This window comes from Mus caroli, unplaced genomic scaffold, assembly GCF_978045245.1.
Source record: "Mus caroli unplaced genomic scaffold, Mus_caroli_1 scaffold_18, whole genome shotgun sequence".
NCBI lineage: Eukaryota > Metazoa > Chordata > Mammalia > Rodentia > Muridae > Mus > Mus caroli.
Window position 1 is genome coordinate 46,824,476 of NW_028227273.1, and position 22,228 is coordinate 46,846,703.

Genomic DNA, 22,228 nt, shown 5'->3' on the forward strand with positions numbered 1-22,228 from the left:
AAAAACTGCCCTTGCATCCCTCACCGCCTCCCCCCCACCACCCCAAACAGCACAGTCTTTGGCAAATGATAGATGGGGAGGGGAGAAAATTCCAGAGAAAGAGGGACCTGGGGGTGAGGAAGGACAGGAGTGACAACTCTGCAGAAGGGAAATGGGGGTCACAAAAGGAAGGGAACTGCAGTGAGGCCACGCTGGGCAAACACCCAGAGTCTAACTGTCCATCAGTGACAGGGAGGCAGGAAAGACACAGACATAAATACAGCAGAATGGTATCGGAGACTCTGACATTTCGTAGAGATTCAGGTGTATCGCAGGCTAGTCTTGAATTTGCTGTCAGGACTTTAAATCCTTCAGCTTCTGCTTCCAGTGTGCTGGGGATAAAGAGGGGCCAGAGAGGAGGCAGTTATGAGCACATGATGTTCTTTCAGAGAGTCAGATTTGGGTTCCAAGCAACCAAACCAGGTGGCTCACAACTACCTGTAACTCTAGCTTCTGGGACTCACCCTCTTCTGGCCTCCTCAGGCACCCAACACACTTGTGTGTGTGACACACACACACACACATATACATTTAAAAAAAAATCTTTCAGAAACTAGTAGAGACTGGCTCAGCCTTTAGGAGCACCTCTTGCAGAGAACCTGGGTTCAGTTCCCAGCACCCACAGGGAGGCTCACAACCATCTGTGACTACAGTTTTAGGGACCGGATCTGACGCCCTCTTCTGGCCTCCTTGGGCACTGCACTTATGTGGTGCACGTATATAGATGCAGGCGAAACGCTCCTATACACACACACACACACACACACACACAAATCTAGAAAGATACAATGATTGAAAACTTTTAAGGAGAAAGAAAAAAAAAGATAAGTTCCCTAGCAGCCTGATGAGTTGAAACAAAGTATCTGGGTGTGCTCCGAGTGTGGGATTAGATACACTGTTTCTAAATGCACACTCACCATTGTGGCCTCTAAAGTGATCTCAGGCCTCCTGCCAGAAGCAATTCCCTCTATTGGCCAGCTCAGGCTCTGGAAAGTCTGTTTCCCCAGCTCAAAAGAGACTTGATAGCAAGCACCTCCTCGCTTTGTGATCCTAAGCAAGTTACTCCACCTCTGGGAGCCATCTTTGCTTGTAGAATGGGACAGGAGCGGCTGTAGATGGCCTAGTACACTCCAGAATTTCCTAACTGGCAGCTCTTATAATTTGGCCCTTCTGAGGTCACCTTAAGAAAACTGGGGCTCGGCCAGGCAGTGGTGGCACACACCTTTAATCCCAGCACTTGGGAGACAGAGGAAGGCAGATTTCTGAGTTCGAGGCCAGCCTGGTCTACAGAGTGAGTTCCAGGATAGCCAGGGCTATTGTAGGAGAAATCCAGCCTTGAAAAACAAACAAACAAACAAACGGGAGGGAGGGAGGGAGGGAGGAAGGGAGGGAGGGAGGGAGGGAGGGAGGGAGGGGAAAAGATAAGGAAAACCAGGTCTCACAAAAGAAAAACTAAGTGTTTAAGGAAAACACTTTGGGCACAAGTCAGTAAGCTTTGCACAAGCGTTCTTCACGCTCTCCCCCCTTAGGAAGGCATCCTTTCAATCTTGTGACTGAAGGGAGGGAGGCTGAGAACTATCATCTGTCCAGGGCAAATGTCTTTGGTGCCTAGGATGTCATTCAACCTAAGACTGCCTGACTCCACCCTCATGGTCCTGACTTTGGCCTCTGTCTTCCAGTCAGGCCTGCAGGTATGGGGCTTGCGGGGAGGGGACCACCTGGGCTTCTGCTCTTGCCTTGCATGCTGGGATAGGAGGGTCACAGTGAGCCCCTTGGGGAACTTAGGATTCCTGTGGGGAACCCCTCCAAACTGACACACACAGAAAGGACTCTGAACTGGCTACTGTGACCAAGACATTGTCTGTTCTGTTACCTTCTTTCAAGAGGTCTGTTTTCTCCCCTGAATTGCCTCAATAAGGACAAGATGGGGTCTTCTGACTCCCTTGGGCTTCCCACTCTGACTCGAAAATTCCACAGTCCCGCAGGGGACTGAGTGGGCCTGAGTAGAGGGGTAAACTGAAATGAAAGAAAAACAAAAAAAAGCAAAAGTTATTTTCCCAGCATGCCCTGTGGAAGCAAGAAAGGAACTGTTGTGGCAAAGTAAGGGGGCAGAGTTCTGTGACAGCGCACACCTGCCTTCTCTGTCCTTGTCAGTCTCTCATTGCTACTTTCCCCTTAGCCCCTGTTGTAGACAAGATGGGAAGAAAACTTTGGAGCAGGGTCACTAGCCCAACGGTCCCTGGTTGTTTGTATACCATGATGCCACTCAGCTGCCTCTCCACACAAGGCAATACAAAGACCCTCCGGTTCAAGAGCTCCAGAATGAAACCCTGTCCGAGACAAACTGCTCCGGTTGGAACTGCTCCATCTAGCTAGGGTGTAAACTTCGACATGGCGAGTGTCCTTTTGGCCTCAGTTTCCTCCTAGATAAAGCAGAGCTAACAAAAGATCTTCCCCGTGGAATAATCATGAAGATTCAAAGAGCCAGCATACCTGGCAGGAGGTAAGATTGACATGGTAGCTACCATCTAGTCCTTGACTTTGGTTGTTTGTTTTGGATTAAAAGATGTTTTAAAAACAAACAAAAATAATTTATTTTATGTGTGTGCATGCATGCGCAGAAGTCAGATAAAAATACCTTATTTCTTTTTTTTATTAAGAATTATTTATTTATTCTATATGAGTCCACTGTTGCTGTCTTCAGACACACCAGAAGAGGGCATCGGATCCCATTACGGATGGTTGTGAGCCACCATGTGGTTGCTGGGAATTGAACTCAGGATCTCTGGAAGAGCAGCCAGTGCTCTTAACCGCTGAGCCATCTCTCCAGCCCAAGAGAATATTTTCAAGATGTGGGTCCCAGGGTCCAACTTTAGGGAATTGATAGGTGTCTCTACCCATTGAGCAATCTGGCCAGCACTGCTTTGGATTTTTGAAACAGGGTCTCTTGTAGCCCAAGCTGGCCTGGAACCCCATCTGTCGTTAAAGATGACCTTGAACTGCTGAACCTTCTGCCCTTACCACCCAAGAGCTGGCCACTACACCTACAGTCATTTGAGTTTCATTTCTACTGGAAAGGTCACTATGCAGTCCAAATAAAAGAGCTGGGCTGTGGGCGTGGCTAGGTGGGAGAGCTCAACGCAAATACCTAAACAAGCGGCACAGCAGCCCTATCCAGCTTGACACCTGTGTGTCTGCAAAACTTCAGCAGGGTCTGTCTGCGCTCTTTGCGTCTGTCCACTTGGGCAAACAGAGATGCTTCAGAGCTGGGTTGTAACTACCACCTTCCAGCTCCTGGCCCACGGAAAAGGGGCAGAATAGGGGAGCAGAAATTGCTTAAGCTGTTATCTCAGAAACCCGTTTTTCTGTTGTTGTGTTTTGTTTTTTAAGAATTTTCTCCAAAATATGTTATCCCCAGGAAACTAGGCCCAGTCCTTACCCAGTTCATCCTCCACGGGGCATGGGTCTGCCTGCTCATGGTCACCTGCCTCAAGGTAACCCGAAGCCAACAGGGTCTCCTAGAGTCACTGCCTTCCTGTGCTCAACCCATAACTTCTCTGGGCAGGGTGGGCCAAACACGGAGGGTCCCTAAGCCGTGCTCCTCACCTCTTCACACACCCAAAAGGGAAGATGTTTGGGTAGAGAGTGGGAGGATTTTTTTTTTTTTTTTTAGTTCTCCACCAGTCTGAGCCTGGCTCCTGCTACCCAACTTAGTCCTCCCCCTCGGAACCTGGGCCTTTCCGTGCCCGGACTTCCCCCTCCCAACCCAAACACACACCAGCGTCCCCACCCCCACCCCCACTCCCATCCTCACGGTCCCCCTGGGCACAAGCGGTATTCAGGGACGCCAAGTTTTGTTTACAGTCTAATTTGTTCAGATAATTGCCTCGACTTTGCTCTGTGCTTGGCCCGCGTGGATCCAGCCTGAAGCCCTTTCTCCATCGGTTCTCACAGCACTTTATAGGAAATTCCCCTTTGCAGACCGAGGCGGCAGCGCGTGCGCGCCGGGATGGGAGAAAAGACTGTTCACAAAGCCCAGAAAGAGCCTCCCCAGCCCCAGCCCCCACACAGTGGGGAGTCAGAGGGAGGCGCGGCAGGGCCCGCGCTGGACGTCGGCTTCGGACTCGTGGGGGGGGGGGGGGTCCTGACCACTCCCCACGCCAGGCGCAGCCCGCCCGAAACCAGTGAACCGTGTGCCAGCAGGACTTGGCCGTACCTCCAAGGCTCCAGGAAAAGGCCAGAGTTAATAAAGCCTCCCATCGGATGGGTCCCCAGTCCACTGTGAACCTCTACGGCCTATCGACTTTGGCAGATCTGTAGCCCCACGTCCCCATTTTTTCCTTCCCCAAAGTTTGGTCCACGTGGTCCTCTTCGGCTTGCCGCTGGCCGCCTCGCAGGGGGAAAAGTGGCTGCACCTGCTTTAGGCGAATTATGGTAGCACTAGAAGTTAGTCTCCCCTCCCTCCGCCGCTCGCTCGTTCGCTCCCTCCTCCCTGTCGCTCGGCGCGCTCCCTCCTTCCCTCCACCCCTCCGGTCCCCCGCCCGGTGTGCCCCGCCCGCGCGCCGATCGCTCGCAGCCACTCGCAGCCGGGGCTCAGTCGCAGCCCCTCGGAGTCCGGAGCCGGTCGCCCCTGAGGACCGGACAGTGCCACCAGCTGCCGGGACGGAGCCCCCCAACACGCGATCAGGGCGCGGCGCAGGCGGCCGCGGCGCGGCGGGGAGGAGCCCGGGCCGGAACCAGGGCTGGGCCGGGGGCGGGGACGCCGGGGTCCCGGAGCCCCGGAGCCGGAGCGAGCTCAGGAGCGTCGCCGGAGCCCGGGGAAGGACGATCGGAAGCCGGAGAGAGCCAAGCCATTCTACAAAGTGCGATGCCCCCAAGGGGCTGAGGCGCGCGGCGATCGGCGCTAGAAAGATCGCTTCGGAGCGGCGCGCAGGGGCAGCCCCGGCGAGTGGCGGCGGGCCCGGGCTGCGACCCGAGCGAGCCCCATGCCCCGTGCGGGCTGACGGGCCGGAGCCCGCACTGAGCGGCCGGGCCGGACAGGTAGGTGGACGATTCAGGGACCCCAGGGATCCGGGTGGGGGCTGGGCCGGGGACTCGTCCAACTCCCTAGCTCGCTCACTCTCTCGGCTGCTCCCCGGCTCACTTTGTGTTTGCAAACTGCCCGCCCGAGGCGCGTCGGGCGCCGGGAGGAGCCCGGCCTGGGGCCGGAGCACTTTGTTCCAGCTGGGCCGGCCGCGGCGCACTGACCCTGGTGAGTTGAGAGACCCTGCCCCCGGCCCGGGCCCCCAGCCGATCGGAGCTGTCTGGGGAACAGGTGGGGGCTGAGGCGCGGGGCTGGGGGGCAGCGGGAAGCTGGCCGGGACGGAGGGGGGGGCGGCTTGGAGAAGCCACTGAGGCCCGCCCTGCCCCAAGAATCTGGGCTCCGCCCCCTCCTGGCCTCGCTGCTGGGAATGGGGTGTTAGGGGGCGCGACCCCCCCTCCCGGAGTGAGACAAAGAATACTTCCCGGCCCGGACTTTCCTGAGCCGGGAAGGGAAGTGGTGAACTGGGATCCCCCCAAGTCCAGTCTGCACGGGACTCCCCAGGACAAACAGAAAGACTTGAGTCTCTGTGTGTGTGTGTTGGTGTGGAGGGGGGACAACAATCTCAAACACCTCGTCGCCTTGGTTTGTGGAGGTCACACTTCGAAAGTGCTGAGACTAGTCAACCTCTCCCCCCCCCACACCCCCCGCATCCCTTAATCAGATCTGAGATAAAGCGGAAAACTTCTTGGGGACTTGAGAGAGACTGGTAATGGCCCCTGTGATTTTTACTTATTTATGTATTTATTTATGTGCGCCGGAGCTGGTCGGTGGGGAGCTAATCTAGTGGATACCCTCCTCATTTGGACAGAGCTCCTGCGGGGTAGTGTGAGGTTTAAGAGTGAGGAAATAAGGTAACGGAGAGTGGGCCCACGGCCGCCAGAGATGAGACTGCCGGACTGACCAATGGAGTCCACTCCCCCAGACTGAGGACTCTGGTGACTCCCAGAGACAGTCTCCCCAGCGCCCCTCTGGCCCGCGGCCATCCTCCGCGGCGCTCAAATCTTGCACTTTGCTTCTCCGTAAAACTTGTACTTCTTGAGCTTCACCGGAGGAGAACCTGGTGGCACCCGGTGGTGAGGTGTCCTGGGAGACCCGGGGCCGTGGCCACCTGTATGAAGGAACGTGTGATTTCGTGGGACGCGGATTCTGAGGCAAAGGCTCTAACCATCACAGATTGACCTCCCCCCCACCCCCCACCCCGAAACTAAAGCGACCTCGTGAACACTCGGATATTGCATCCGGCGACTCTGTAGGTTGGGAGGTCGGGGATATCAGCGGGGTTTCTTTCTCTCAGACAGTGCCCCTCTTCTTTGCACCCTGGGCCTCTTGCGCCAACACTGCCCTGTGAGTTTCCAGGTTCCCTTCCTTGGCACCTGGGATTTCAGATGTCTGGAGATCAGCGCTTGTGGCGTGCACCCTTGCACTGGTCTCGGGACCCGGCGGACCGCGGCGCTCTGATCCGAGCTGGGTAGTAGACTTGGGGGCCGGGAGGAACAAACCTGAGTCCGAGCCATCGTTTGGCGGTTCCGGAGCAATCCCAGAAGAATTTTGACTAATGCGGGATTTTTTTTTTTTTAACCTCGAACTTAAAGCGTCTTTGCCCGGGTTGCAGAGCACCCGCTTAGATTGGCAACCGACAGTGTTGGGTCTGTAATTCAGGGTCGGAAGAGAGAATGCAGTTTCAGCGGCAGTCGCTGTGGTTTGCCCGAGTGTCCCACGAAGAAAGAACGGGTGGTCCACGCTGTTCCGCCGCTTCCTGGCGAAGCTTAATCTTCCATCACCCCCTTCCCATTCCCACCCACGTGAATCTCAGTGGGTTGGCCCCATGGCCTAGGTACCCTGCGGCACCGGCATTTTAAGCCCCTGGTTGATCTCAACCGGGGAGCCAGGAGGAGGCTCCTGAAGGGGAGCGGTCGGCCTCAGACGACCTCTGCCCGCCCCCGCGGAAAACCGCTGTAGGAAGTCTGCAAGCTTTTCTTCTTTCTTTCCTTTTTTCTTTCTTATTCTTCCCCCCCCCCCTCCTTAAACTTGAGAAACTTATTCCTTGCTAGAGTGATTCAGGGTCTGTTCTCTGGAACTTGGAGAGACACTTAAGTGGCTTGCTGGCTCTGAGGTGCTCTGAGATCAGAGAGTGTAAAGACTGCAGTGGACCACCAGTTTGGCGGACTCAAAGATGGCTCGGACTCAGTGGGCAAGATGGCCTAGGTATCGGGGATTGTTGTGCTCCACACCCCACACACACTCGCTGCAGATCCTGTGCTATCCGAATCTCAGCTTGTGGGGTTCTTTAAGTGCCTGGTTGTTTTGTTGTTGGTGTGTTGTGTTGTTTTCTGGGCAAGGAGGGGGAGACTTGAGACAGTGTCTCTATGTTGCCTAGGCTGGCCCCACCACACTCAGTATGCTTCTTTTGCAGTAGCCTCTGGGATGCTGGGATTACAGGTGTACCACACACACACTCCACCATGGCCTCTACCCTACTTCCAGCCTTGGCAGTAAGATGGAGGAGACCATGGCTAGAGTCTCTCCTGACGCCAAGGCTGGGCCCCTGGGAGGGGCTTGGAATTGAGGAACCGCTGAACGTGGGGGAGCAGGGCTGGTCAGGCCAAACTTGTTGGGGGACTTGCTCCCTTTCCTTCCTAGAGCACCTACCCCTTTCCTCTACCTTTGGACAGAAACTTCCTTTCTGTCTGTCTGGCTGGTCGGTCCCTTTTTGCTAGGAATGTGCGTATCCTGCTGGCCCCTGACTCCAAACACACCTTTGCTTAGCAGGGGAGGGCCCCCAGAGGATTGGAAGAGAGTGGCTTTCTTTGATCTGGTAATTTCCTCAGTGTTTGCTGAGTCCCTACCCTGTCTAGGCAGATCCCAGGCTGGGTACTAGGGTACCCTTGTGCTGTCATGGGGTGGGGTGGGGGTTCTGGTCTGCGGACCTCGGATTCCTGGAAGAGACAGATATGGGGGGGTGGCATGGGAGGGGTTTGGTTTCAGAGGACTGCATGAGGGAAGGAAAGGGCATCTCCCCCTGAAGCCGCCCTTTCTGCTCTGCGTTTTAACCCTTTGCTGCCCATAGTACTTTTTGGAAGGTTTCCCTTCCAGACACAATCTGCTCCAGCCTGAGCCTTTATTCTTATTCCCTAGACAGCAGGAGATACTTCCGGCTTTCCTGGGGCTTCAGAGGTTCTCTGTCCCTATTCTCTTTCTTATCCTCTTTCAGCTATCCCAGGCCCAAGGCAGCCATGGGCCCATCTTGTTTTGGTCAGGATCCTGTGCCTCTATTGGCTGAAATGGCTTCCTCTGAGGTGGTTCCGGAGCCCTGGAACCTGAGGCACAGAACTCATGCATCCCTAGGGCCTTACGTGTGTCAGAGTGAAAAGGGCTTTGGAACTTAGCACTAGAGATAGGGCTCTGGGGAACTTAATTAAGCTGCTGAAACCTCCATTTTCTTAGGTTATAAAGTAGGTCAACAATGCCCAGAGTCGAAGAGCGGCTTGGGAGTTGAATCAGAGGTAAAGTTCCGCAGCCCAGCAAGTGTCTGGCCAACCAAGGGCCGTCCACTGACGGCCTTTGCTTCATTTTCTTTCTTTTCAAAATTAGTCTACCAGCACTGCCAGGCCACTTATTGGGCCGAATACTGGAAATATTGGAAATATAAACCTTCATTTTACAGGCTTGGAAATGAAGCCAGAGAGAGGTGGCAACTTGTGTGAGGTTTTCGCTCCTGCACGGGCTCAGAGCTAGGACTAAATTGCTCCAGAGTGACCAGGGGCTGGAGCCTCTGCTGTGGGTAAGGGAGAAGGGCAGGAATAGAGGGGCTGACCACTCCATTCAGCAGCCCAGCCGGCCCTCTCTCTCCCTGCTGTGACTGGACTGTATTTCCTGCTTGCCTTTAGTAAGGGTGGACTTTCCCTGCATCCACCTCCCCTGCCTTGTCCCTTAGGCCTTCTTCAGGTGCTGATAGAGGCAAATACACATGAGATTTTCTTCTCCAGAAGGCTGAAGAGAAAACGTTACCAGAAGCCTGGTGTCTCTTCTTTACAAAAGGGAGATTCCTAGTGTTTGAGAATGAATGCTTCTGTTCTCATACAAAACTGTTAGGCAGAGTCGCAGATTTTGGAATGATCACTGAACTGTCATCTCAAAGAGGCAAGCACCTTTCTTGCTAGGAGCCTGAACGTGTCGGCTATGGCTGTCCTTCCCATCCCCGGCTGGAGTTCTCTGTGGAAATGAACACCTTTGCCTACTCCCAATTGGGCCGAGCCCAGGCTCCCAGGAGGAGCCCTGCTTCCTTTGACCTCTGACTTTGTGCATATTCTGGGCTCTCTCTGAGGGACTGGGGGACACTGATAGGCTGGAAAACAAGAGCACCCCCCACAAAAGGTCTACTGCATTACAATCACAGGGTCTCAGGACAGATGGACATACACAAAGGGGGGGGCATAGGGGAGAAGATTCATGGCTTTGCTGTAGGTAAGTGGATCTCTCTCTCTTTCTCTCTCTCTCTCTCACACACACACACACATACACACACACACACACACACACACATACACACATTCAGTTACCTGCAGCAAAGCCATGAATCTTAACTCCAGCCCTATTAGGCTTGTGCCTTCAGTCCCAAATGTCACCTCATCACCTGAGTTCCTTCTTCTTGACCGATGCCTCCGGATGGCTGGATTGCATGTGTGATGCCAGATAGCAGTGAAGGGTAATTTGCTTTCCCGCTGGAGTTGGTTCTGATGGATCTGACCCCAGTCACTACTGTGTAAATGTGCTGGGGACCCATGGTAGATTTCCTCATAGTAGGACAGCGTGCAGAAAAATTGTTTGAAGTAGGGAATGGGGCAGAAGCAACCCAAATCTATCTATCTATCTATCTATCTATCTATCTATCTATCTATCTATCAATCAGGGTATGGGGCATGGCGTGTCTCAAAATTCTGACTGGCAGGCAGGCAGGCTGAGAGGGAAAGGTGATGGCTGCCAGGCTTGAGGCTAGGACTTGGGAAATATAGACAGGCTTCCCAGCATGTCCAGTCTCTAAACCCTATCCTTCCTGGGTGCTGCAGACACATTGGAAAGACCCAGAGAAGAGAGGAAATGAGAGGGGCTCTATTGCAACTCAGAAAACCCAAAATTGAGCAAGTAGGGGGAATGTGGCTCATGGAGATGGTTGCCAGGACGAGAGGCCAGCTGGGGTTCTGACGGGACTTGTGTGTGGGGCCAGAGTTCTTGCCTTGCGGTCATCCCACCCCAGCGTGAGGGGAGAGTGGAGGGATGGGCAGGTAAGGAGGGCTGAGTTCTGCTTTTCTCAGCCCTGCTGAACCAGAGCTGGCTTCTGGGATACAGTTCAGTCTGTCCTACATTTCTAGGAGTCCGAATTTCTAGTAGACCTTAGCCTAAAGAAGTCAGTCCCAAAGAGAGAGACTTCTTCCTTTTCTGCAGGGATTCCCTGTGTGAAGGAAGGAAAAGGCCCTGTCCAGAAGAATTTGAGGGGAATAATGACACATTCAGATGCACCCAGGGGGCCGGACGTGGTGGTGCACGCCTTTAATCCCAGCACTCAGGAGGCAGAGGCAGGAGGATTTCTGAGTTCGAGGCCAGCCTGGTCTATAAAGTGAGTTCCAGGATAGCCAGGGCTACACAGAGAAGCCCTGTCTCGAAAAAAAAAAAAAAAAGATGCACCCAGAGTCCAATGAGGGGCAGCTGCAGGAAATGCTAAGTTGGTGGCAGGGCAGGGTGGGCAGCCAGGGGCTAATGGCACTCGTGGCAGTAGGCTGTGTTCAGGGTCTTACCTCTGGTCCCCTGGGACAGTCTCCCCTGGGTTTGCCCCAGAGACCACAGGCTTCCCTGCTGCCTGCCCTTCCTGATTGGAGCACACTAGTGATGGAAGTTCTAAACGCTTCCTCCAACCCTCCTCCTGCCCCAAGAACATCAAGCATCCTTGTCCCTTGATGGAAGGTCACATATGACGAAGGCATGGGCCTAGGGATGCCACTGTGCTTTATGGGTGCTCAGACTTCATCATCTTGGAGTGCTCAGCTCAGCTCTTTGCTCCCAGTGCTGAGGGGTGACTTTATGGGTCCTTCAGATATTCTGTGGAGGGTCCCTGTAAGGCACCGTTAAGGATTGGCAACTCCCTGCCTGGACTTTGGCCTGCTGTTCTCTGCTGTTATCAGGTTTCCTGCTGTGCAGTTGATGATTGGGCAGAGCCTCCTATCTGTGGCCTAAACTTCTTGAGGGTGTGCACAATCTTTGTCCCAACTGTGTGTCCCTGGCCCACTGCCCCTGAAGGGACTTTCTGAAGGGGGCGCTGTGGAACTCAGGGCAAGAAACCCTGTGACTTCACAAGCCTTCTCTCTGCCAATTAGACAGACAGAGGCTGATTAAAGGGAGTGCCGCTGCCTCCTCCTGCCTGATCCCCATCGACGAGATTTTCCTTCATCAGAATCTCACATCCTCCAGAAATTAATTTGATGCCTCTTGTTATCAATTAATTGAATCTCGTTGGGAGAGAGAGAGCTCCGAGAGGCGGCTGCAGCTTGGCCCTTATGTGTTTCTGTCCCCCCCCCAACCCCGCACTTACCAGAACAGCCTAACCCTCCCCCCACACACACACTCTTTCTTTCTGCTTTTAATTTCACATATATTTTAAAATCGAGGCACTGCTGTGAACCTCTTGGCCAGGTTTGGCTTGAATGGCTCCCTCCAGCTGGGTCCTGGCTGGACTCACCTTTACAGACAGTCTTCCTCTCTGTTTGGTTTCTCCTTAAACAAACAAAATCTCACCCTTCTGGGTTTGTCTCTGACCCTGATCCTGTGTGCTCCACAGACTAGAACCTGAGAGGGGGTGGGACAGCTACATCCTAGTTAGGGAAAGAAACACACAGAATAGGGAATCTCTCATCAACTTTTCTTTTTTAAACATTTTGTTTGTGTGTGCACACATGAACATGTGCCATGGCATGTAACATGTCCAAGTCCAACTTTTGGGAGTCAGTTCTCTCCTGCCGCATGGGTTCTGGGAATCAAACTCAGGCTGTCAGGCTTGGTGACAAGTACCTTTACCTGCAGAGCCGTCTCACTAATCCGTCCTCCCGCCATCTTGTTCCGCCATTGTTTAGGAGTTATTTAGAAGTTGTTGCCCTTGGCAACACCAGTCCAGACCTCCTATCCTAGCGTCCTAACAGCTAGGTTAACCATCTGCAGGTTAACCAACTCTCAGCATCATTCAGAAACATGTGGAATTCCCTGGTCATCCCTTGAACCAAAGATGGTAGTGGGAAGGTTTTATAAGATACCCCTGTTCTAGGATTTACAAGGAAAGACTCGCTTCGCATGAGTTCCCAGTCAGACATCCTGTGTGTCAGATATTTACATTAGTGTTCACAACAGGAGCGCAATTATAATTATGAAGTAGCAAGGTGATAATGTTATGGTTGGGGGTCACCACACACGAGGAACTGTGTGGTGGGTTGCCGCATCCGAAAGGTTGATACGCACTGCTCTACAGCCTCCTCCTGATCTGCCCCACATCCTGCAGTGGCTTCCAAGGCGTGATTATTGTTGTCATGACAGCTCAAGGACCCAGGTCCCGGGAGGTGATCTGACTTAGCTGGCATCACCTGTCCACTGGAGTGTGTCTCTTGAAATGCTTCATCATTCCAGGGGGAGTGGAATATTGCCACCTATTGACTAACTTCACCCCTGGTGACTTTTGTTGGTTCCCACACAGTCCAACCCAGGGCAAATGTCACATAAATGCTCCCCGCTTGGGCTTCCTCTGGATGGTCAGACACAGCCTGCCTTTCTGTGCAGTGAGATCATATATAGATTGAGCGGCAGCTGCTTCTCCTCTGGCCCCTTCAGTGGCTATCATAGCTACTGGGGGCATCTTACTTAGCATCTCTCTTTTCTTTTATGCATATGGGTGTTTTGCCTGCGTGTGTGTCTGTGTACCATATGTGTGCCTGGCTCCAGCAGTATCCCTTGGAAAAGAGGCCAGTGCTCTTCACCACTAAGCCATCTCTCCAACCCTGGATCTTCCCCACTCCCCTTTCTCTCTCTGTCTCTTTCTCTCCTTCCTTCCTTTCGTTTTTCCCTCCCTTCCTTTTTGTTTTCTCGAAACAGGCTCTTACTGTGTACCTGGGGCTGGCCTTAAGTTCATATATTTCTGTCTCTGCCTCCCAATTCCTGGGACTCTAGAAACTCAAGCTGGTTAGCATCTTTCACATGGGCATATTTAGCTGATACTCTTTAAGGAGACTTGGGGTCAGGGCTGGGTAGAGAGGAGCTGCCTCCAAGACTCTAGAAAGTCTTTAGGGCAATGTCTCAGAGAAGATGTATAAGGACTCTTGATCAGCTCAAATTCCCTGTGCGGTTGCCCAGGAATTGATAGTGGATCACGGCTCCTGTTGGATTTTGGTGGTGCTGGGGGGTGAACCAGAAGCCATTAAGCTCCATTTCAAGTAAGTCTTTCTGCCTTTCTCCTATGAAGTGCATTTTAAGGCCCATGCCTCCAGAGGCTATGCAAGTCCAAAAGGAGCCACCCATCCCTGTCCAGGTAAAGCTCTCAGTGGTAGAAATCCTTAGCATTTACTTCTTCCCACCCAAAATGCATCCTCCTTGTGTGGGCAGGAGGAGCCCATCATCTCCTACCCATTCCTCCTGGGATGAGATTCCCTCTCACTAGGATCTCACATCCTCATGAAAATAATTTGAGGTCTCTTGTTATCTGTAAATGGATAGGGAGGAACGGTCCTCTAAGACTGGGATCACAAGTGGGTTCTGGCCTATGGAGACCTAGAGAGAACAAGGCACTTCTGAAACCAGTCTTAGCGCGGGGTCAGAGAGGTGCAGAGGTGTTCAGCGTTTGTGTATCTGCATGTTGCTGTGTTTTTAGATATCCTTGAATTCGTGCCTAAGATCCTTCTGAATGCCGTGCCTAGAAATCTTCTGGGGAGACGGAGGGGCCAGGGCTGGGTCAAGGGTCATGGAGTAGCAGACCAGGTGTCTGCTGCAGGCCTACAGGAGCCCTTGGTGCCAAGGGCACCACCAGAACCAGGCTCCAGACAGGCTCCAGATGGTCACTCGGGCCCTGAATGGGTTGCCCCTACCCCTGAACCAGCAGGCCCCCCACGTAAGACGTCACTATTTAATTAGCTGTGTCTGATTAACCAAACTTGGCATTAGGCTCCTCTTGCCCTCATCTTTCCCAGCTCTGAATCAATGGCTTTGATATGCTAATTAGGGAGTAATTTAATTTCAAAAGGCCGCAATTAACAAGGGTGTTGTGGACATGCTGTAGTTAAGCGGAGTAATCTAATTTGCATTAGTAACAAGCAGGGACTAATTAGAAGCTTAATTAGACACTTAGATGGCTCTTATGTTTACTTTCTTAATGAGATGGAGTGGGCTCTTTGGTTCTCTCTCCCTTCTCTCTGTCTCCGCCTCTCTGTTAATCCTTCCTTTTGGTCATGGTAATAGGAAGGAGCATTGAATGAGGCTTCCTTGCCAGGGTCTGGTGGGAGCATTGTGATGTCCCCATTCTCCTGGTAAAAGGTGAAATGGAGAAAAAGTGTCGCAGGTCTGTGGATTTGTCACCACTCGGGGTGTGGTGGGGTGCTGGGAAAGATCTGGGGCTAGATGGCCTTGTTAAGTTTGTTGTCTTTGAAGACTGGTTCCTCTTTCAGAGTGAGCCCCAGGACTGTGGGGAAGAGAAGAGGGTCTGGGTATGGTGGATGGAGGCAGTCAGGGATCAGGAGTAAGGGCTGTGAATAAGAAGGGTGAGATGCACTTGGAGGTCTGGACCCAGCAGACCCAGCAGGTCTGGACCTCTCAAGAGGCTGGGGCAGGACAGGCACACATTTAAGGCCTGTGTAGGTTACAGAGTCAGTTCAAGGCTAGCCTTGGCTTCCTTAGAGAAATCCTGTGTCCTGCTTTAGAGGGGAAATGTGGTTTTTTTTTGTTTTGTTTTGTTTTTGTTTTTGTTTTTGTTTTTTGAAGGATTGATGTCATAGCTCAGTGGCAATAATACCCTTGCCTGGACTACCTAAGAACCGAGCCTCTGTCTCCAGTACCATAAGGAAAGAAAGACAGAGAGACACATAGAATGACAGACACACAGAGAAAATAAAATACATTGTGCTTTGGAGGCCTTACTGCTTAGCTCAGAAGTCACCTGCAGAAGGCCTTTCCAGAGTGCCACACCCTGTTGGGGCACCCAGCCTTCCTTTTCATGCCTAACATAATATTGGCAGAATGGAGGGTGTGTGAGAGAGTGTGTGTGTGTGAGAGAGAATGTGTGTGTGTGTGTGTGTGTGTGTGTGTGTGTGAGAGAGAGAGAGAGAGAGAGAGAGATGTGTGTGTGTGTGTGTGTGTGTGTGTGTGTGTGTGTGTGTGTGACAGTTTCTTCACCCTGGCTGCATTTGTAGAATTCTGCAAAGCTGTTTGAGGTACCCGTGCCTGCACTACACTCTGCAGGGTCTGATTTAACTGACCATGGGTGAGGTGAGGAAGAGACATGGTTTGTTTTTAAGGCTCTTCCATCCCTTGGAAGAGCTTTAAGCACCTTTGTTTGCTTAGGATTCGTTTCACTCCGCCGAAAGCCAGGGCTGTGTTTTCTTCACCTCTGTTTGCCAAGATTCCCACTGCATATACCCAGCATCAGCTGCAGAACAAGGCCCACTCCCACCTCTGTTCCAGGGGCTTGTGCACACTGCACGGGCTTAGGGTTGGGTGGGTCCTTGTGTAGAGCCGAGACTGTCTCGAAAAATGAGCTGTGAAGATTGGAGGGAAGTGGCCCCAGAGGTTTTTGAGCCTTCAGGAGGAAAGGCCAAACTGTGCCAGTCAGTGGACACATGAAATCAAGAGCTTTAAAGGCACACAGTTAAAAAGCCGGGCAGAGATGGCGCACGCATTTGATCTGAGCACCTGGGCAGTGGAAGCAGGAGAATCAAGAGTTCAAGGTCATCCTCAGCAGAATTGCCAGTTTGAAGTCAGTAGGGATTATACAAGACCCTGTCTCAAATACTCGGTGTCTTTGTAATCCCAGCATTGGGACAGTCAGGAGGATCGTGGGAGTTCCAGGCCATCCTGGTCTACCTAGTAAGATCATGTCACCGAAAACAAAACAAACTGAAGAGCAGAGAAGATGAAGACAAAGAAGAAGTGATTGTACCTTCTTCTAAGCAAGCTGTAGAGTATCCTGTTCTCGTAAGTGAAGGTAGGTAATACCCAGGTCTCAGACCCTGGGGTTAACGAAATTAATTCCGTGGGTTTGAGAGAGAGAGAGAGAGAGAACTTGTTATATAGACCAGGCTGACCCCAAGTTCCCAGTGACCCTCTTGCCTCTGCCTTCTAAGTGCTTGCGTTACAGGCTTGTGAAGCCAAACCTGAGTGTTTGTTTGTTTGTTTGTTTTTTAAAGACTGGATCAAACTGTGCAGCTCAGGCTAGCCTGAAACTTCAGCCTCCTGCCTCAGCCTCCCCAGTGCTGTGATTTTAGGCATGTAGTACCACACCAAGATGCATCCCTCCCAGGATATTTTACCTAGATGTCTGATGCTTTTAGAATTAGAAAAAAAAATTTTTTTCAAGACTGGGTTTATCTGTGTAGCCCTGGCTGTCCTGGAACTCACTCTGTAGACCAGGCTGGCCTTGAACTCAGAAATCCACCTGCCTCTGCCTCTGCCTCCCAAGTGCTGGGATTAAAGATGTGTGCCACCACTGCCAGGCTGAAAATAAAAAATTTAAAACTTAGGAGAGGACCATCCACCACAGTGCTTCCTGGCTCAGTCAAGGGCTGTATGGGTGAGGTGACCTTTTTAATGCGCTATCCTTGCTTTGCCCCTGAGAGGCCTTGAATGGTCCCTAGAGTTGGGGGGCAGGGGGAGGCAGGTAGCTCTTAAAGTGCCACGTGTCATTTATGGAGGACCTTTGGCTTGGTGCTCAAGCATAGGTGGGTGGAGAAGCTGAGATGTGGGCTTCTGATCCACAGATGAGAAGTTCCCGTGCTCCAGGAGGAGAGGGACTTGGGGGGGACAGGGTGCTATTTGTTACGGGGGTAAAACCCAGGGTGTTGTTCATTGTGAACAACTGCGATGTCACTGAGCTGGATCCTCGGCACTGAGTGGCATTCTACTTGTGGGTCCTCCCTTAATTTTTCTCAAAAGCTTAACAGAGGACGAAAGGGGCTGGGTGAACTTTTAAGCTACCACAGCACTTTTGGGAGTCCTAGGAACTGCCCTTCTCTGATGGGCTCCTTCTTTTTTTTTTTTTTAAAGATTTATTTATTTATTATGTTAAGTACACTGTAGCTGTCTTCAGACACTCCAGAAGAGGGCGCCAGATCTCGTTACGGATGGTTGTTAGCCACCATGTGGTTGCTGGGATTTGAACTCTGGACCTTTGGAAGAGCAGTCGGGTGCTCTTACCCACTGAGCCATCTCACCAGCCCTGATGGGCTCCTTCTTGTATGATGTCTTATTTGAGGCTGAAGATCCTTGGAGAGGAAAGTTTATCAGTCCCATATTGGAGATCTGGACACCAAGGTTCAGACTGGTAACCCCCGTTCCATGTCATGAATCCTGCTAGGAAAGGGTTAGCAGCTGTAGGATGGCAAAGGACTGGCTGCTGGTTGATGAGGCTGCTGTGCTGAGCCCTCCCTACCCCTGGTAGCCTGCAGCCAGCGAAGGTCAGAGATGCATTGAGAGAGGCCGTGCCTGGGTCCTTGACTTGAGATGTACACTCCGCTGTCTGTAGGACCAAGGTCGATGGCTCTGAAAAGCTATTTGCCATCTCGTTCTGTTAGTAGGATAATCAGAAAGAAAGGACCTAGACCCTTAAGGCAGGTCCCATACTGTAACCCTTGTCATACACTTGCGTATCTTTGTATGTGCCTAGAAAATGTCACCATGTCAGACCTGTAGCCCTAGAAAGGTCTGAACCCAGTAGGCTCTCTTGGGAAATGAAGGCCTTTGCGTGTGCTTTTGGAGCCTACATGCCAGAGTCTGCCTGGCCAGGCCTGCTCTTCTTTCCTGTTAAGCCTACACGCACTTCAGCAAAAGAGGCCTTCCCTTAAACAGAGTCTGCCTTTAAGGTAGAGCCCCCCGAAAGGGGTGTCATATGCTCTAAAGACACTTGTGTATGTATGAAAGTCTCGGATTAAAAGCATTATATATATTTAAATCAGAGTACAGTTTATTCTACATACCCATGTCAGATAGGATCCTTCTCAGCTGAGAGTGACCATTTCTGTGTCTTTATCATTTGTCTCCTCTCCTGGGAACATGAGCTCCGAACTGCAGGCAGATGCCTACCCTCTATGTGCCCAGCCTGGTACATGATCGATGTCCAAATGCTTTTTGAGACTATGGGTGAAGTATCGTTACTAGTGCAGCATCCTTACTCCTGGCTGGCTAGCCACACCCAGGGAGAGAGAACCCCCACAAGTGGCCATGCTTTCAGTGATAGACAGGAAAATGGGGTAGGGGGCGGGAGACCTTCACTGCTGCCAGATGCCTTGGCTGAGCTGAGTCCTTTCTGCCCGGTTCAGGCTCTTGTGGCTAGATCTAAGATTTTCGTTTAATTGGACCCTAAGTGCTTGTTGAGTGAATACATGACCTTAGTGGTCCATCAGATTATTTGGACCACGGGCAAGCCTTTCACTGACGTTTGTGCAGGTCTACTGCCTCAGAGAAGCAGGTCAGCAGCATTGGGGACATTAGGCAATACAAACTACCATCCTAGAATTAGCCTCTCCAATGGCGCTCACTACAAGCACACTGAGGTTTGGTTCATTCCTGGGCTCCTTCCCCTCTATGGTATGAGGTTTTAGGACATCCTATCTGTCCCCTACTGCAATCAGCCTCCTCGGCTCCTTTTGGAGTTTTAAGTAGACGACATTCACTTTTACTCGCCCCAAGTGCAGTTCAGCAAGTTTGTGTGACCGACAGGGTCGTAGCGAGACTAAGCGTCAGGTTCTCCGTAGGGCCACGTTCTGCTTGGGGGCCACCAGGACTCTGGGTACAGGTGACCTGTGGCCACGCCCCCATCAGCTCCCCCCCCCCCCCGCCGGTGTGCGTGCTACTCCCCCGCGGACGAGCGCCCCGAGAGCGCGCTGAAGCCGCGCGGTCCCCTCCCTCCTTCCCTCCCCCGCGGGTAAACTCCGGGCATCCATCAGTCTGTTAATTGCACTAATTAGGGATCGCGGAGGTGTTAATTGGAAAACCCTGGTATTGTGCCTGTTTGGGGGACGAAAACGTCAATAAAAATTAATTGATGAGTTGGCAGGGCGGGCGGCGCGGGTTCGCGGCGAGGCGCAGGGTGTCGTGGCAAATGTTACGGCTCAGATTAAGCGACTGTTAATTAAAACGCGATGGTAATTAATACTCCCCACGCCATATGGGCCCGCGAAAAGGCACAAAAGGTTTGTCCACGTGTGGGGCTCTGGTGTCTTTTCCTCTCCGCCTCCCTAAAGCACCCCAGGCCCGGGTGCCCTTTTGGCCCCTAGCTAGGTGCAACTCGTCACTTCCGGCAGGGAGGGGACAGGGCGGACCCTGGCTGGTTCAGAGAAGGCGTTGCTGCCTTCGTTCCCGCTGGGGTGCGTCATAGAGGCAAAAGCCTCAGGGAAAGTGGGAGCCCCCAGATGGCCGCAAAATTCCCCCAAGAAGCGGCTGTAGCTTTGACCTAGCATCTTTCCGACGATGCCTGCTGGAGCCCCGGCCTGGCCATGGTTCCTTAAAGTGGCCGGACTTTACCAAGGGAATCTGAAGAATGGGAGACTAGGTGGCCTCCAAATCCTGGATCACGCCTCATCCAGTTCCCCACACCGTCTAAATTGCCCTCCACTGCCCATGACGCATGGCGGGAGAGTGGTCTGGGAATGCCCGGGTGGGAGAAGCTTAGTCTTAGCAAACTTTAGGGAAATTTGAAAAGGATTGGTGTCCATTTCATATTGACTTTTTGAGGGAGGGATACGCAGGGCCTGCTGGCTGCTAACTTATGGTTCAGCTCAGGTTGGACTTGAACTCCTGATCCTCCTTTGGGGACCCTTGAGTGCTGAGATTTCAGAAGCACACACCAAGCTTAGGGAGTGGGGAGATTATTGTATGAGGAGTAGCCGAGTGGCTTACCCAGGGCCACACAACTGGGACTAAATGGTTTAGTCTCAGCTTGTACTCTTCTGTGCAGCTGCAGACGCTGGGTTACACACATTGTTGCGGGAAGGGGTGACTCTGTATTTACAGGGAGCCGGAGTATGTGAAGTCAGTGGGAGTGTAGGAATGAAGGTTGGGTGGAGCCTTTAGGTTAAGGGACTACAACTGTGCATCTAGCGGCCTCCTGGTGGCTCCCAGCGGCACCCAAATACCATGGTGGCTTCACATTCACCAATTGCCCTGGGGACTTTTGCCGCCCTCCCCTCTCAAATCTTAGGAGCTCCTGAAACTACTTTCTCATGGAGAGAAGGAAACTGAGATCCAGAGATGTAGGGAGGCAAAGGGCTCTTGACTGATTTGTGATGGAGTTTAGGCTGCCATCTCTCCTAGTGATTTGCCCCCACGCACCTCCTTGTTCCTAGGCACTGGAACAAAGCATCCCAGCACCCCATCCCGCTGAACCCTCGAGCTGGCTGGGCCCCAGACACCAGTGCCTGTTCCCCCACAGAACAGCTAACTCCCTGTCTTACTTACAGCATCCTGTAGAGAGGTGGGTGGGAGTCCTGAGGCTGTGTGCTGTTGGCATGCTCAACCTTAGAGGGCAGGTGTCCCAGGGCACAGGTAAGGATTCCTAGAGGGCCTGGAAGTTCCTGCCATGCAGGTTTGAGGGGCTGGTGCTTGTGGGTGGATGGAAGCCTAGAAGGAGTTACATTAGGGGTGTGTCAGCGGGCAAAGGCCCCGGGAGAGGGCAGAGCACTCCATAAGGGAATGGCTGCTATTCATCCATCCACCCTGCAGAAATGACTTTTCAAATGCGTATAATCTCAAGCATGCAAATGAGAGGTTTGCTTCACCCTGTTCAATTCGAGTGATCGGCCCTTGCCTAGCTATTATTACATGGCACATGGCCACAATTATGTTGTTCACTTGGTTTTGCTAGACCCCTCCCCACTCCCCGGAACGACAGGATGGAGGGGACGGAGGGGACGCGTCTGTTGGCATCCTCCTCTCTCTCATCCTCCCTTTGCAAAACTTGCTGTCAGAGCTACAACTTTGCTGTGTTCCCATGACGGTTGGAAGGAGACCACTTTCCCTTCCCTGGGGGAAGTAGCTGCCAGATTCTCTTTGCTTTCTCCTCTGTGTGCTTACACCCCTGAGGCTCTAGTCTTTGTCCCCTGGGGCCCAGGAGTTCTCAGATCTCAGAGCAGCTAGTCTGGGATTCTGAGCTGACAGCTGCTCTCTACCCCAGCAGGGCTGGAATCGGAGGAGCCAGAGAGCTGAGTGGGCAGTGCACTCCCCGCTGTCTTCCTATTTCCTTGCATCCCATCTGAGGCACAGGCCTGGGGGGGTTGCTCCTGTAGTTTTCGGGGGTAGATGGTTTCAGGGGAGGGGGGCTGAAGCCCTGTGCTGTGGCGGGTGGAGGCCAGAGCCCACCCCATCCATCATTTGGCAGCTACTAGCCCTGGGGCTGACACCGCCATTAAAGGCTTGGAACTGAGTGCTTAATCTCTTCCAAACCGTCGCCCCCACACCCTAACCCTGCTCTAGCTCCTCTCAGAACTCAGGAGTGGGAGCCACCGAGGAGAGAACACAGTGAGGCTGAGGCCACCTCAGCAGTATGTGGACCCCTCTCCCAACCCTACAAGAGACAATGGAGAGTCAAAACCTGAGAGGGTCTCCAGAGCCATAGTGTAGACTCTCTGCACCCCCAATGCCCCCATCCCGCCCCACCCCCACACACTCTGCTTCCAGTAGGGATAGAGACTGAGCAAGTGGTCCGGGGAGGGAGAGGAAGGCTTAAATGTAGGGATGAGAGGAGGGTGCTTCTGAGACCCTCCACCCTGGAAAGAGGAGTAAGTCAGCTCCTTCCTATTGGCTGAGAGAGTCAGTGGGACCTGGCGGGCTTCTCCAGTCATTCATTGCCTGGATGAACAGGTGTGATGGATCGCTGTT

General features: G+C 52.6%; 1 protein-coding gene and 1 long non-coding RNA gene across 6 annotated transcripts in view; one reads left to right on the forward strand and one right to left on the reverse strand.

The window, feature by feature from the left end:
• Window positions 1-41: 41 nt before the first annotated feature.
• Window positions 42-4,477, reverse strand: LOC147000403 (uncharacterized). The gene is made up of 3 exons (XR_015045989.1): window positions 4,256-4,477; window positions 1,913-2,055; window positions 42-371 (listed from the first exon to the last, which is right to left on the reverse strand). It is a non-coding gene; the product is annotated as an uncharacterized LOC147000403 (long non-coding RNA).
• A 109-nt stretch (window positions 4,478-4,586) lies between these two features.
• Window positions 4,587-22,228, forward strand: part of Foxp4 (forkhead box P4) — a 57,146-nt gene continuing 39,504 nt past the window's right edge. For all 5 annotated transcript variants that reach the window (XM_021186185.3, XM_021186187.3, XM_021186186.3 and 2 more), the window contains exon 1: window positions 4,587-5,079. The gene's annotated coding sequence lies outside the window, so the exon portion shown is untranslated. The remainder of the gene's footprint in view (window positions 5,080-22,228) is intronic.